The sequence below is a fragment of the Dermacentor silvarum genome, chromosome 4 (genome assembly GCF_013339745.2).
Source record: "Dermacentor silvarum isolate Dsil-2018 chromosome 4, BIME_Dsil_1.4, whole genome shotgun sequence".
NCBI lineage: Eukaryota > Metazoa > Arthropoda > Arachnida > Ixodida > Ixodidae > Dermacentor > Dermacentor silvarum.
In genome coordinates, this window is record NC_051157.2 from 44,699,541 (window position 1) to 44,716,386 (window position 16,846).

The window sequence follows — 16,846 nt, forward strand, 5'->3', positions numbered from 1 at the left end:
CTCCTCTCCACCACTGCCGCCGCCTCTCGGCGCGCGAGCACGTAGAAAGTTCCACGAGACTCGACGGAAAAAGACGCGCCACTTCCAGGACCACTTTTGCCGCGTGTCTCCGAACTGGATGGAGGAGTGAGTGAGACGAGGCGATCAGGACGGGCTTCTTTCGATACACACCGCCGAGCACCAACAGTCGTGTTTTGTGACAGGGTAAGGTGAGTGTACGCATTACGTACTAACGCTCTGTAGATAACCGATGGTCTATAATATTAAGAGTTCGCGCAACGGGGATCCAAGGGAAGGGAATTTCCAGTCAAGGGCGGCAGAAAATAGTTATTCAGTGATGAGATCAGGAAATTTGCCAGCATGAGATGGGTTCGAGATTCTTGTAGGATAGAGGGATTTGTAGATATATTGTAGATAGTACATTAGGTCTACTTGTCGATAAGTCCACTGCAAGAAAAATACAGGGGACTTAATCAGTCTCGAGATGGTGACAGTGACCATCACTGTGCGTTGTGAAGGGGCAGTAGTCTTCGGGTCCTGATTCGAAACGTAATTCATTTATATACTCTTATTGTCTGCTAAGCGTTAAACGTAGCGACCGGATAAAGAGAAACTGTAGCCGCTAGCTGGATGCTATCAAAGGATGCATCAATTATCATCTTTCTTTTTTTTAGTTCTTTTTTTTTTTCGCTGACGCTTAGCTTGAAAAAAAATTACCGTCAGAAGGAAATGAGAATGCAGGAACACAAGAGTGTGGTCCATTTCTTTTGCTCTCAGGGTGAGCATTCGCGCATCTTTCCGTCCTTCTCCTATGCCGTTCAGTCATTATCTCTCTCTCTCTCTTTTCTACCAGACGCTTGGGTTCATTCCACAGGGGATGTCAATAAGAAAACATTCAAGACGACCCTTCCTGGAATCTAAGAACACGACAGCAGCCGCGATACGTGTGAGGTAGAGCATGAGAACACAACAGTAAAAAATTATCCCCGCGTCCCAACCAAACCAGTGCGGTGTCTCTCTTCCCCACCACAGCAGACGTACACGGCACTTTTCCGGCTTGTCTCCGTCGTAGCGTCCAAAGTAATGATCCGTATCTGGAGGTGATAAAAACAAATAGCGTCAGCAAAGCGTGGGACAGCTGGTGAGTGCGTTGACTCAGTTGAAGAAGAAAAAAAAATAGAACTAGCGCTTGAGTGGCTGCACCCTCTTATCTCCAGAAGGAGAGGGCAGCAACTAAGGTGAAACTGCAGTAAACTTACACTTAACCTCTAGTGCTGTATATTAAACAAAACGCGCAATCCGGACGCTCACGAATGTCCCGGTGGCTCAGCAGCTGGCGTTTTTCGCTCAGCGAGAGGTCTGAGGTTCGACTCACAATCGCGTCTAGAATAATGATAGAGGCGCAATGAAAAAAGAAAGGAAGAAAAAGAAAATTCGTGCACTCGTAATTTGGTTCATATGATAAGGACTTGAGTAGTTAAGGTTAATCCAGAGCTCTCCCCCACGATTACTTCTCGAGGCTAAATTGTAACCTTTCTGTGAAAAAATATCAGTGGCGATTTAGCGACAAACTCGAGAGAAATGCGTTAGCATTACGTCGGACCTCTTTGAGGTCCCGGATCCATGATTTAAACCGCGTTAAAAAAACTGCTAAGTGTTGTTCAGGAGCTCACTCGACACACGTACTGCTTCTTCGAGGAGCGAAGTGCAACTAGTATGGACTAGACCACCGTCAGTTGCACTATATATATATATATATATATATATATATATATATATATATATATATATATAATTGAACCCGCATATATCAAACTCACATATAACAAATTACTGTGTATAACGAACAGCAGTAAAATCCAGTTGAAAATTTTCGTATAGAAATTTTCAGTTTATATGGCTAATTACTGTACTATATATCAAACTTTTTCGTGATCCCCTTCTGACTCGATATATCCGGGTTCGACTGCATATTTATTTATTTATTTATTTATTTATTTATTTATTTATTTATTTATTTATTTATTTATTTATTTATTTATTTATTTATTTATTTACCGCCATCAGTATACCGTCAGACCGCTGACAGTTGCACTATATGTACCTCTACCATGTGACTGACTGCCAACGCTTCACACACGTAACAGTTTTTTTTTTTTTCCTCCACTTTGACACTCCTATAATGCTAACGCATTAATGAAGGGCCATATATGTGCATTTTTTAACCTAGACGGTCACAGCCGACGGATGTGCCAGAGCAAACCACATTTATTTCTAGAAAAAAAAAATGAAATTAAATTCTCGTGTTTTGCGTGCCATAACCACGATCCGGCCGATTATGAGGTACGCCGAAGTGAATGCTCCGGAATAACCCCGACCACCTGAGAGATTCTTTACCATGCACCTTATGCGCGGTACACACGATGGTTTTTGCATTCAGCATCCACTGGAATGCGGCCGCCGCGGCCCAGTATCGAACCCGCAACCTCGAGCTCAGTAGCACAATGCCATAGCCACTGAGTTAACAGGGCGTGCGCAATTCTTTCTGCCGGAGGGTACTTTTTTTCGCCGCGTCGTGAGGCAATTGAGAAAGCGCAAATGCCCTTGACATCTCTGCAGAACCGGTGTGTGACATGACTCCTTTCGTTCAGCGGCATTTTAATCTTATCATTCGCCGCGACGACTGGCTGATGCTGGCGATAACGTGCAGAGGCAGAGTTATATACTTAAGACCTACAACTACGGGAAAAAAAAGGCAATCAATTCCTAACGTTTTACTACGCCAACTAAATGAAATTTCCCAGCCCGAGCTTGGGCCGTATTTCAAACGCTTATTTTCCGTCGATTCCATTTTCTTTTTATCCCTCGTCGCGCCAGTGGGCCAATTCAGACGATAGCGACGACGTGCGATCAACAACAAAAAAAAAAAGCAATCATTAACTAAATCTTGCAACTCGTGTAACAGCGCGAAAAATAACAAGGAAGGGACGACAATAGAGACAGAGTGACAAGAGCGCTGACTTCCAACTGTTTATTCTACTGACGATGCTCGATGTCTCGATGGGACTAGTGTAATCAAAGTTTTTAGATTTGTGGACGACTTTTCAATCATCATTGACAACGCCAATGCGGATTTTTATGACTCAGTTGGAAACGTGCTTGATATTTTCAAGCGCAACTTAAACCCCTTAATTTTGACGCATGAACTGCCTGAGAAGAATTCTATTAGATTTTTAGAGCTACGACTAAAGTTTTTTAATGATCACGTATGTTGGGGTTATGAACCTAGAGCAAAAAAAAAAAAGCTTTATTGCCGGCTGTATCTTACCACTCAAAGCTCGTGAAGCGTAGCATTGTTAAGTACTGCTTTACTAATGCTCTAACAAAGTCTTGTGAACATATGCTCCAAGAAAGCCTAGCACTTCAAAATAGACGGCTGTCTGACGCGGGATACCCAGAACCCTTGGTGGTGTCTGTGGCTGAGGGCTTGTTGCAAAAAATGAGAGCAGTTCGGCAATCTCAGAAGAAAGATGTGGCAGGTTCGGACGTGCGTAGGAAAATAGCCGTCATTCCGTACATCCACCAAACTTCCCACAATCTAAAGAAGATTGGGAAACGCGTAGGCGTTGATGTTGTGTTTTCAGCTCCGCTAAAACTTTCAATCCTTTGCAAGAAAACAAACCCGTGCAATATCAAAGAGAAGAAATCATGCAAGATTCAGCACCAGGATCGTTTTATCTCTTGTGACGAGGGTGTCGTATATCGCGTGCCGTTGGCTTGCGGACGCGAATACATTGGACAGACTGGCAGATGCGTAAACACCAGACTAAGAGAGCACAGTAAGAATGTAAGTGACGGTAACCAGGGTCAGCTTGGGTTACACTGCCGTCAATGTGGTGATAAAACTACGTGTCGTCATACCAAGCCATGCAAGCCTGAGTCCAAGAAAAGCGGGATTGTATTTCGACACAAAGACCAGCGCGTCAGAGAAATAATTGAGGCAGTTAAGATTGCTCGTGCGGGAGAAATGTGTGTGAGTATGCCATCACTAACACTGACTAAGGAAGAACTACGATTTTTAGATGGTTGGTGATTGGGTCCATGTTGTTATCACCTTGTGCCATTCATGCTGATTGAAGTTTCTTTCCTTATCCTCTTGAATTTCCTTTCTCGCTGACGCTTCGTATATGTACATATGCCTAGCATCGTCAGTAGAATAAACAGTTGGAAGTCAGCGCTCTTTTCACTCTGTCTCTATTGTCGTCCCTTCCTTGTTATTTTTCGCGCTGTTACACGAGTTGCAATGAACCAACTAGCCCAGCAAGCTGCTATTCAACTAAATCTTGCTCGGGAGTGAACGTGCAGCGTGCGTCCAACTGAATTCTGTATACGGCACGTATACCAGGCGATACAGACACTTAAAAGGCCAACTGAAATAAAATTTTGAACCGCCTAGGAAGCCCAGTTTTGGATAACGTAGATGTAGAGCAGCCTCCGAGCAAAATTTCACGTTTGAAATACCGAACTGATGTCTACTACGTAGAGACCAGTGAAATACCGAAGATGGAAAGCTTCGTCACTTCCGCGCATGCGTCACCTCCGCTCGCCGGAGGTGACGCATTATCCAGACCGTTGAGAACCAATTCGGCTCCTGGTGCCCGCGGCTGGTCTCGGCTATAGGTAGCCTCAATTAATGCGCTCAGAGCTTTGTTCAGAGAGCCGCGGAACAGTGGTTAGAGCAGTGGTTAGAGAAGGTGGGAAATAAGAACGTAATGGGAAACTATAAAATGGGGAAGAAAGGTCAAGAAGAAAATTTTTTTGTGACAGCTCGAGGGGCAGTGCACTTCTTTTTGAGGCTATATAGGTAGGCTGCCTAAAAATGCGAAGTTATAATAAACCGTAGTTTACCGCAAATGTTATCTATGTGTATGCGTACAAAAATACTGCGGAGACAACTATATATACACATATCTTGTTGGAATATACTACAGACCACTAGAACAAAAACAACGTCTTCTAAACGACATGCTACTTCCGTCTAGTCTCCGCTCACGGGCTAATAGCGTTGTTCACCAAATTTGTTGGATGCAGTCCTTGATTACACGACGCGTAGAGGCATGTAAAGAGGACGGATAATGTGGCGAAAAACGACATTAGAAGAAAAAGACAACGCCTCGCCACGTATACCACAGCCACGTAGGCAGCTCATTCTTTTGAGGCGCGTGTCGCATTCTATTGTTCATAAAGAGAGGCTTTGTTTTAGTTTTCATCGACTGGAGAGAGTATGTCGTATCCGTCATTGTTTTGTTTGAAGTATAAAGGAGACACCGTCACTCCAATACGCCGCAGTTTCTCGGTCAAACAACTACCGTTCCAACGGTAAAAATATGTAGGCTTCACTTCATACTCGGCACACATACAGAGCCTTCCAGAGAACGAACGTATGTAGCTTAAAAGAATTTCTCTCACAAAACATTTCATTGCAATCCAGACAAAAAAAAATGCACTGCATGTCCGTGTATAACTGCAAACGTTCCTTTCTTTTCTTCTATTAGTACGATTCAAATCAAATTAATGTAGGTCGCAAGTTATAACACAGGCCCTGCAGAGGTTATTACTTCTGAAACAGGGGCCGAATTCACAGAACTTTTCATCGTTCACTAATATGTTCAACATCACGATTGACTGGCATTTGTTCTTACGAACAGTTAGATAACGTAAGAATATTTTTTGTGTGTGTGGGTGTGTGTGGATATGGGCCCAGAACATTAAGAAAGCTCCAAGTGCAGCATGAGCGTGCAATTCGACTAACACAAGCTTTTCGTTGCTCTAGTTCCTGTATAAATTAGCTATTACATTTAAAAATAACGCTAACTATTCTAGTCAACTGTTTCGGAACTGTCATCCGCCTCGTTCTTCGTAAAGCAGACTAACTACCATCTGGGCCCGTCTGCACAAAAAGATCTTACGCTAGAATTGTTCGAGAGAGAAAATTCCAGCCAATCCTACTGTGCTAGACGTATTATTAAAGAAGGCGGACTGCCAATAGAAAGTTACGAGCGAGGAGCTACGAATATTGTGGTATACTGGACATATTTTGCGTCCTCTCTTGCTTATTTGTGTTTTTTCTTACGTTATTGTCTAACGCTTTTCTACTGCTGAAATGTTGTGAAATGCGACCGCTTCGGTCGAACAAGTTAGCAAATAATAAACGCACTTATCGCTACAGAATAAAAGCAATGCTTCGAGAGTCAATATTTCCAATGCGGCGCGTCTTTACCGTGTATTCCCGATCCGGTCGCTGCATGAGTGATAAAAAGCATTTACATGGGAACCACACAAGTTCGCCCTTGAGTTGCCGAGAAAATTCAGCACAACTGTCATTAGGATTAAAGCCTGGCACCGATTGCTGTTACGAGTCATTTCTTCCGAGTTATCGAGGTGTGAACAACGGCAACACTTGCCCTTGGTATACGGATAGATCAGGCCATTAAAAAAATGCTTTGGGTGGTGATTTCATTTAGTTTCAGTTATTGTTTTTCTGGGCGAAAATTGTTACATTCCTGACTGGTACAACGCTCCGAACACTTGGAAAGCGAAATAGTGGGCTCGCTAGCAAGAACAAACCGATACCTTCTCAGAAATTCTCGATATAAGGATCAGGAACGCTCACAAGCACACACATGCGCTCACACAGACCCCATATTTGCGCGTCACAGCCATGAAAGTGCAGTTCACAGAGCAAGTTCCCACTAAGCACTTCCTCTCCATCACTCCGGGTGACGTCACTGACACTAATTGTGGTCCTCAATGTGCGTTGAAGCAGCTGCCGCAGTGATCAAAGCCTGCTCTCACAGCGCACAGGAGCTGGACACCGCAGCGATTCGCTATCACAGGCCAGGGGTCCCAAATCGTATTGACGTCATCAAAACCGCACCTTCGCTTCCATTCCGCTCGCGAATTCTTCGAGCGTTCAGCCATGCACGAATGTACAGGGCCTGGGCGCGATTACTGAGCACATAATCACGGAGCCGTGTACCTCGACTCCTCGAGGCAACGACCGAGCGTGCGTACGGGCAAGCGAGGTCAAGAACGACGACGCCTACATCGCTCGGTGAGAAGGACACGCGGTGTAGCCCACTCCCCCGTTAGCGGAAGGGGGGGCTTCCGTCTTCGTCTGCGAAAATAATAGGGTTAAGGCTGAGATATGTGCTTGTTTCTCGTCTTTCTTTTCTCCTTCCTTATGATGACTGCTTATGCAGAGTGAACCTTGTAATCCATTCGACCGAGAGATTACAGAAAGTCCCAGAAAATGCGTCGACAAAAGGAACACCGCATAGCTTTCCCGTAGGCTTTGAACGGCACTGCTTTAGGACTACTGGCCGTCCCACGCATGAGGTTCTGTCAGCCATGAGATGACATCATGCTATGAGAGAGCGATGCTGAGCTCGCTGAGCGAACTCAGCGGCAAGGAACATTTACCTACGGAAAGTTTCGTGAATACGGCGCCTCATAATTACGTGCAGTGCTCAGCGATTCAAGTGCGATAATCGGGCCGCATGGCGGTCGGCACTTTTTGTCCCCACCGGTGAGAGCTGGGAGACCAAATGCAGTCACAGTTCCGCAATGAACCATGCTTCCATGATGCTCGCAGTGCCCACGCAAGTGGCGGAATATGTCCCGGCAGCCACGCGCTCCGAATATCGCGTTTGAATCGCTGAGCACTATTCCTTCTTCTTTGTTGTTATTATTTTTTAATGGTGTGCATTGCCTCCGGCATAACTTCCAACCATGCAGACGCCGAGGGAGCACGAAATTTCGTAAGCGCGCTTATCCGCGCATCTCGTGTGCCACGTGTCGCAAGAATATGGCGTTTTTCGCAGTATATGTATGTGGAACAAAGCCTGCGGAGAGAAGCAAGTGTCCCGCCATTGGGGCCACCTGCACTTCTCGTTGCTTGCACGCGTACCGGCTTACGTTCACACAGTGATGCCAGCGTGAGGGCGCCAGCCACATTCCGTGGGGCAAAACTTAACTATGTGGCGAAGCCTGCTTGCAGAATTTCGCACAAGTTCAGAAATTTTGTTCCATGTTGTTTACCCTGTCCGAATTGCCATTGTAAAAGAAAGAAAAAAATTTGGGCCCAATCTAGCCTAGGGGCCCACTCAGTGTGTGCAAACTTTATGTTAAAAAATAATAATGGTCCATCAATCAATCAATCAATCAATCAATCAATCAATCAATCAATTTGTGGAATGCTTCGGGAAGCGGACAAAACAATTTTGGGAAGATGAAAAGCAACAGAGGTGCACGGAAACACTACCATGCCAATACGGCTGAGTTCTCACTAATTTGCGTTTGCGCAAGCTAGTTAATCTACGTATTGCTAGTTTAGCAAAAGTTTAGCAAATCAGAGAGAACAGGATTTATAATTATGCTCTCAAATTTCGAACAAAAATGTGCGAATGTTGGAAATTTTCAGAACACTGAAGGGCGAACTTGACAACTATATGTAACTACGCACGCAATAAAAATATATACCTACAATCACGCAAAAATGTACTTAGAGGGCTTAAACAGTAAATAAAACTGACATATTATATAGGTCGCGCTGAAGTGTGCCACTAAGTTGTGAATAATACTTTTGAGAAAATCGCGTGAACAGTGTAACGATTCCACATAAGCTGTAAAATAGCATATAGCATATTTGGTGATTTTAAGCACTCTAGCATGCATATACAGTTTACTGAATTGCGATATCTGCGTTTAGTGCCGAGTTGCAAACATCGGGGTTTCAGTTTTGCTTTCTTTTAAGATTTGCCTAAAGTGGGCCATCCTTATGAAAGAATTTCAGCCCCTGAACGAGAACTCTGCATCCAGCTGTCGGGAGAACTTAAATTTCTCTCAATTGAACGCCATCACATATTGGTTCATCGATTGCCTTATGAGAGAATTTCAGCGTTTCAAATGTTCTTTCTTTAATCAACAGGAAACTTAAAGTTGCCTGCCGGGATATATAAAGGTTACTCTCCAGACCCTTAACATGCTAGATGTTGTCGCAGACCACTAAACATCGTACGTAATATCCGTACACTTATGGCAAACGTAACGTTCTTTCCCGTACGAGATGGGCACGAAAACATAGCATTTCTATGTTTTCGAATCGATTATCCTAATATTCGAAACAAACAGACAGCATTCACTTTTTTTCGAATACTTCACCAAAATTTTAACGTATGACTGAAATATGTCTGTATAAGCTGGAAACTTGGCTTTCGAGCAGTAGCGCAAGGCGCTCTCAATTCCCGCCGAACAGCTGTCCGTATAGAAATTCTTGAACAGCTTGGAATCGACAAAGAGCGAGAAAGTCCAACGCTTCTCAGCGCAATGAATTTTGCAATTGCAGGCTTTGTCACGCGCGAACTACGTGGCCCCCCACTGTGGCGGACATATGGGAAAAATACACGAGGTCCTTTCATTGTATACGAATGCATCCTTGTATTACGTGGAACCCATGCACACTAAAGCTGAAATTAAGTTTTTCTCATGATGAAGCACTGAGACAAGCTACGGAAAGTTGTTTCTTCTTCCCCTGGTGATGTTGAGCAACTTGTTTCTTGTCCACTACGAACTCAAAATACCTCTAGCTCTGCAAATAATCCTTCAGACTTTGTGATGATCTTAATTATAGTTGTCGCGGCCAGGAACGTCACGCCTGCGGTGCGAAAAATCTGTAGCAGCTCATTTGTGTTTCGGTTATTTTAAAAAAAAAGTAAGAACGGCACGCTGTGATCGTTGTGTTTAGAGCTCGAGAAAATTGATTATGAGAGTGTTTGTGTTCAGTCATATGACTTCGTATTCTGATGCTGGTAATAAAATTGTGACCAATATGTAAAACATTTCCTGCTGCGTTGTTCACTCGTTTAGTTAATTAACCCATGCTATAGGGACCCGGGAGCTTACTTACTTACACAATTAACGAGCGTCGATTAACTTAATCCGATAGATCCGTAAGCAGATCACGCAATTTCGTTACGGTGTGGACGTTCGCACGTGTCCGGTTTAAAAACAATAGTGATGGTAATTTGATAGTAAATGAGCAATAAGTTTACTATTCACCCACCGCCGTGGTTCAGTGCAGTCAAATAGTGCGTTGTATAGTGGGCAAGTTGGATATGTGACATGTTGGAACACTGCACTACGAAACAATGCTGGTTCAGGGGCCATGGCGTTCTGCTACTAAGCTCGAGGTCGCGGGATCGATTCCCGGCCGGCCGCGTTTCGCTCGTGTACCGTGCATTTGTGAACACGGACAAAGTTAATCCGGAGCACCCGGCGTCTCTCATAGCCAATTGACTGTGCAGTTTCGGGACGTTAAACCCCATAATACGCGTATAAGTTTACTGTTCAAAGGACCATTAAAAAATAATTCTCATATGATCTGATTCGTATTTGATTCGGTTCCGTGTCTGTTCGAATAGGTTTCGAAATTCGGTGTTGACAAAGCACATGCAAAATATTAAACGGAATTTGGAGTGAGTTTCGGGAACAAGCATTCCTAAGCGATTATAAGACCGAAACACAAAGTGCCTAAGCGATTTAAAAAAAAAGAAAACAGGAAAAAGAAGCAAGTGAGGCCTCGATAAAAGTCGGGCCTTATGAAAGATACAAGTCCGAGTAACACAAAGATTCAAAGTGTCCTCGCTCGCTTACTTCTTTCCAACTCTGCCTTGCAAAAACAGAGGGAGACATAACAAGGGCATATCATCTGGTTCTGCTGCTATTTCGCCATTCAAGACATCTCCAGGATACTGATGAAACTTCGCATTAAAAAAAAAAAAAACGCTTAATCTTGCACTCGGCCGCGCAACACTTGAAACAGTGAAGCTGGGCGATCGTAGCCCAGCATTTTCCAGAAGTGCGCGCGAACTTTTCATCTTATTCCTCATGATGATGATAATTTCTTTTCGCGCGTCTCGGACTTGCGGCCGTCACTGCGCATTGCATAGCGCAGCTTGCAACACCGACACCGCGTTCCAGGAGACCCACTCCGTGAATGCGTCTCTCTCTCTCTCTCTCTCTCTTTCGCTCTCATAGCGCGCAAAACTTCTTTACCTACCTCTTTACCTCGCAGAGCACGAGCGTACGAATGCGCCAGCTGTGGGCGAACACGACGACGCTCGAACGCACTCATATGGTTTGCATAAATGCATGTTCTGTAAGCGTGGCTGTATAGCCTAGTTTTCTTTTCTTTTTTTTTTTTCTTTTTTACGATGCTTGCTTTGGAACCGGGGTTACGCGGATTCGAATCCCGCCTCGGCAAGAAAGTTTATTTTCCTTTCTTTCTTGGTAGTTTCTGGATACGCACCATGAATTACGGCTGGCTTAAACAGCTTCGCTGTTAAAATGTCGCCATCTGTGAACGCGGCTGCGATTTTCCATTTCGCTCACGTCTTGCCTCGGTAAACTGATGGAACGTGTAATCTTAGACAGGCTACAGACGCATCTCGAAGAACGTCAACTGATGACGAGCATGCTGTTTGGTTTTTTGCACAACTTGTCAACGCGCGAGACGTGCTTCTGCAGCTCCAAGAGGAAGCACTGAATGCAGTAACGCCGTGCTGCCCAAAAGCAATTCTCGCACTAGACCTAAAGGGGGCATTTGACAACGTGAGGCATGAAGCCATACTAGCCAATCTCAGTGACATGAATTGCGGCCGACGAACGTACAACTATAAGTGAGGGCTTTTCTCACAGATCATACAGCCACAATATATAGGGCTGCGAAATGGGAGGTCATAGAAAGTACACAAACCTAACAGAGGAACGCCACAAGGATCAGTGTTGTCGCCGACACTTTTCAAAGTGGCCATCATGAAACTCCCAGCAAAACTCGAGAAAATACCGGGGATCAGACATGCCTTGTATGCAGATGATATCACGATATGGACGGTCGGAGGGTCCATACATAGTTTCACACTATAAAACCTAGAGGGAAATGTGGCGCTGCTGCGCCGTGGTATGCAAGGGAATGCCGATATATTGTGGATTCGGATTGGCATCGTTTTGGAGAGCCCGAACTCCTTGAAGACGCGCCCGGTTAGCACCGTTCCGTCTGTCACAATGATTCATTTCCTGCTAAAACAGCACGTAAAAAACTGCTTTAGCTTTATTATTACACAATAACATGTTTTGTTTAATTTCGAGGACATACTATTGGATGCACAATTCTGTGAAACGTAAAAAGTACCAGCTGGCCGCTAAAGTTGGAGGGCAGACAACAAGATTATCGCTCGCTTTGGAACAACTTGCCGTCTGTTCTTGCTTTTCTTCGCATGATGCTGCATTTTAGGTGAGTAAACTTTATTGAGAGATGTAATATGGGTGAATGAAAGCCTTTTATGTAGATTTTATTTTAAGAACGCGTTATTTGTGTAGCCATATCTACGTTTTATACGAAGCCTCGTACAACACCAGCCAACACAAGCCTCGCAGACACATATCCCGCCATTCCCATGAGGGCACGGCAGCCCTTTAAGAAACTCGCATAGACGGTGGCGCCAGTTTACCCTCTAGGTGTTATAGTGAGAAACTCTATGGGTCCATAGGAGAACAACAAGAGGTATTAGAGGGGGCAGTACACTTCATATATAACAAGATGCGCGGAGACATGCAGACTGCAATGCGCGCCGGAGAAGTCGGAGCTCCTCATAATCGAGAAGCGCTCACGAGGACGATCAACAGCCCCGGCACCAACCATCCACCTGCGAATAGGTCCTAGAAAAATCACCAATGTGGGCAGACTTCGTATCATCGGCTTACACTTACAAAAATACGGGGGTGGAGGATACGCCTACAGGAGCTACAACACACGACCATGCAGATCTTGCGTATGATGCAACGAATTGCCAGCTCGGGGACTCGAGGAACAGGACCTGATCCGACTAGTGCAGGCTCTGATTGTAAGTCGTATTGCGCACTAGGTACCATATTTAAATTTCAGTGACGTGGAAGTGGAGGTACTCGACCGGCTGATACGCAAGCTCTCGGACTCCCACCCGGAACGGCTATATACTTTTCGCCTCGAGGAGACAGGAGTGTACAACAACGCACGGGAAATCATAGAGGCCCACCTGGTAAGCCAGAAGGAAAGGCTACTACGCACAATAGCGAGACGCTGCGTCTTGGAACGTCTTGGATATTCCATACGGAAGGCCAGTGCACTGACAAAAATCCCAACACGAATACAAGAAACTATGCACGTCTCACCGATTCCCAGATACGTGCATCCAAACTTCCACATCGTACGGCGACAAGCCCGAGCGCAGGCGCTCGCGAGAAAGTATGAGAACCACCCCAATGTCTTGTATGCAGACATGGCCAGAACCGCAAGGAGCACCTCATTCGTCACCAGTGTATAGTCGACAATCATGGCACCGAAATAAATGTGTCGTCGGTTTCCAGAGCGAGCGCTGCGGAGGCAGAACTAGCGATAGCGTTAGCCATCACGACGAGAGCGCACTGGGAGTGTGTCATAGTTCTGACGGACTCTCAGACGGCATGCATAAATTTTCCAGGTCCAAAATTTCCAGGGTCGCACATCGCATTCTGAATGAAGCGCACCAGCTACCACCATACATACAAATCGTGTGGACTCCGGGGCATGAGTCCTTACGCGGCAATCAGCAGGCACACGCCTACGCCCGAGCGCATGCATGCACACCGGGACCCGCAAGAGGGCCGCGCCGAGCCTTTCCATCCCGAGCCCAGACCATTAACCGGCACGCACATCCTACAACACTATCCCCTTTCACAAAGAACACGTACTACCACCGCCTCACAATGTTCTGACGCGAGAGGAAGCCGTAATATGGCGAAAGCTCCCAACAAACACATATCCACATTTGAGTCTCTACCACGCCATACACCCTGCGCTGTATTCCTATAAATGCCCACGCTGCGATCAATGCGCAACGCTTTACCACATGGTATGGGCTTGCGCAAACACCACAGCTCACACCCATAACACACCCCACCACACGGCAATGGGAGGCAGCGCTGTCCAGCTCAGACCCGACGGACCAACTCAACCTGGTCAACCGAGCGAGAAGGGCAGCTAAGGCAACACCACCTAGACAGCACAGACATACGCACTCCGATCTGACGTCATGCTACCTGGCCCGAAATTTCCATTGCCAAGGCTGGCGTGACGAAAGCGGTGACGCCAAAATCACTGTTGCTTACGCGGGAGCATCCCCATTAGATTCTATGGCAGTCGGGCCAGGACGCCATGATCGGAGTGCGTAGGCCTTGTGCTATCTAGGTGGTGTTGGCTGAGGCCGCTGGACTCCTGGACTGAGGGGACCACCCACTGCAAAGCGGAGGAGCTACCTACACTCGTGTGCTCTTTTGCACTGAAGTTTATTCTCTCTCTCTCAAGGTAGCGCGGCGTGCGCTGCCATAGCACATATTCTCTTCGACGATGTCCTTTGTAATCTGTATACATGATCATCAGTTTTATGTTTTACAGAATTTTTGAATATCGCCTGTGGCAGATAGCGTAATTCTTGTCGTTGAACTAGATTATTTGATGAGGTGGACATAAGTCGGGTACAACTTTAGAAGCCAGCGGCATTTGCCCCCTAAAAGGCGGATGCATACGAGCCTCCACCAATGGGCGCGCACTAAAGACTTGCGTCATGAGCCGGACGGCCGCTGTCCCAGCCGACGGAGAGCATGCAGACCGCGCTTCACGCCGGGGCGAGTCGCGTCAGCGAGACTATTTCTTTAGTCGCGGAGGAAATCGGCTGGTGCGCTTCGGTCATCTGGGCGGGGCCTCTCCTGTCTTCTTAAATTGTACCCGTCTATAGCATGAGAAATCGAAACAAATATTCAACTCGTTGACAAAAATTGACTAATTATATTCTTAATTAATTACTATGCCGCACATATTGCAACTTACGAATTGTAGCCGGTGAGCTTGCAGGACGATGCTGCATTCACTTGAAGTGAATTTTCAGGATGACACCAGTTTCGAGATATTATTTCCCAAAGGCTGGGACGAAATACATGGGTGTTCCAGTTACCATTGTGCTTCAAAGCATAAAAGAGCGTTTTGTTAGATAAGTAAGTGGACCAACAGTGAATTTTTACGGCGAGTTTGATGGCGCGTATCTCCAAACTGGTGTCCTTGTGGACATTCGTTCATAGTGGATACGCCTGACAAACTCACCGGCTACAATTCATAAATTGCAATATGGGCCGTAAAATAAGTAATTCGTAAGTTAATTAGTAAATTTTGTTAATTAGTTCAATATATACTTCGATTTTTGGGGCAAGTCCGCATCTCTGAACAATCCAGTTCAAGGACTAGAATTATGTTATCTGCAACAGGATATTTTTTAAAAATTCCGCACAACATAAAAAATAGTCACCAGGTATAATACACTTCAAAGGCGTTCATCTTTGTCCGCGTGCGCGTAAGTAACTTCAAAAAGCTTAAGACAATGCTAAGACACCAGTAAAGCCGAAACAAAATGTAGCACCAGGCGCAGCTGGTGCAATTTCCAAAGCTATTCCCGCACAAAAAGCAATGATTAGTGGAGAACACAACATGCGTCCATGCAGTGCCTGTACGATTAGTAGTCAACCTGTCCCTAAGGTGTCTTTATTCGGGATCTGAAGCAGAAAGCTTTCATCTTCAAGTAGTACCGCAGAAGCAACAAATACATTTTGAATAATTCAGGTTACTACTGCAGAAATGTATAACTACAATGTAACATATCTGTCAGGTAAAAGAAAGGCCGCATTTTTATCCGACAAGAATGTAACTAAACAATGCAATCATACTTTCCATTACATGTCTAGTACTACATGAATTCGAGAATGGCTGCTTCAAAGCATAGTAGAAAATGCAAATGCGTGTTCATTTGTTTCGCGTGGCATTATATAGAACGCACTGTACCAGTTGCATAACATCGATATCATGTCTGATCGAGACGTACGCGTGCAGCTAACTTTATAGAAAGCGCATGCGTCATGTATCGTTACTGCCATTTTTCGCCTACTTTCTCAAAGCGCTTCCAATGATAATGCACGACATTTGGCGCCATGGACCAGTTAGACCAGGACAGACGCCTCACTGCCGGCGCGTGCCCGACGACCCAGTCTGCAGTCTACCGTGAAATCCTTTTGTTGTGTTTGAATGAAACCGGGACCCGCGAGAGGTAGACGACATTTTAAGTCCATTAACCAGGCTCCTTCTCACGACTGTCCGGTTCATCGCACGCTCATGACCTCGATTCCGGTTTTCTCTGCATTCGAGTTTTCGTCCGCTGCGGCCGCGGCGTCCGCGACCAAAACAACCGGACCGCGTCTAAGCAGCTCGGCTCACTCGCTCGAGAGCCGCGCGCGATCGCGCGGAGTATTTTTCACTTTTGTGTCCGACGCTTGTGCTCTTGTAAAGCCTGCAGCTCCGTAAGCTCGGGCTCGTCGCAGCTTCTTGCGACAACATCGCTGCATACGAACTCGGCATCGCATTCATTTTCAGTTTCGTAAACGCCGCCATATTTCGTCAGCAAGGGCACATCGCGCCACCTCTCGGCGGTGGCCTTGGTGGGGCGACGCATCGCACGATCGTGACGTAACCCTCGTGTAGCTGGCCCTTGCCTCGATCATTCAACTTGCGGCAGCGCAGCAGCAGCAGCAGCCGCTCCTCATCTCCGGCTCATCTCGGCATGTGCGTTGCTATGGTGCTTTAGACGAGGCAGGCTCGGCGCTCGTTGGTCCGGTATTATCTCGCCGTGTGCGCAAAGTCGCTCTACCGGCCGTGCCGCGCTTGTGAGTA

The 16,846-nt window shown here is 45.9% G+C and overlaps 1 protein-coding gene across 2 annotated transcripts in view; it reads left to right on the forward strand.

Moving 5' to 3' along the window:
• The window catches only part of LOC119449926 (uncharacterized), a 53,184-nt gene continuing 36,338 nt past the window's right edge, over positions 1-16,846 (forward strand). Inside the window, exon 1 of one of the 2 annotated variants that reach the window (XM_037713217.2) lies at positions 1-209. The gene's annotated coding sequence lies outside the window, so the exon portion shown is untranslated. Of the gene's footprint in view, positions 210-15,991; positions 16,840-16,846 lie in introns of those variants that run through there. The other variant, XM_049665521.1, reaches the window with a different exon arrangement.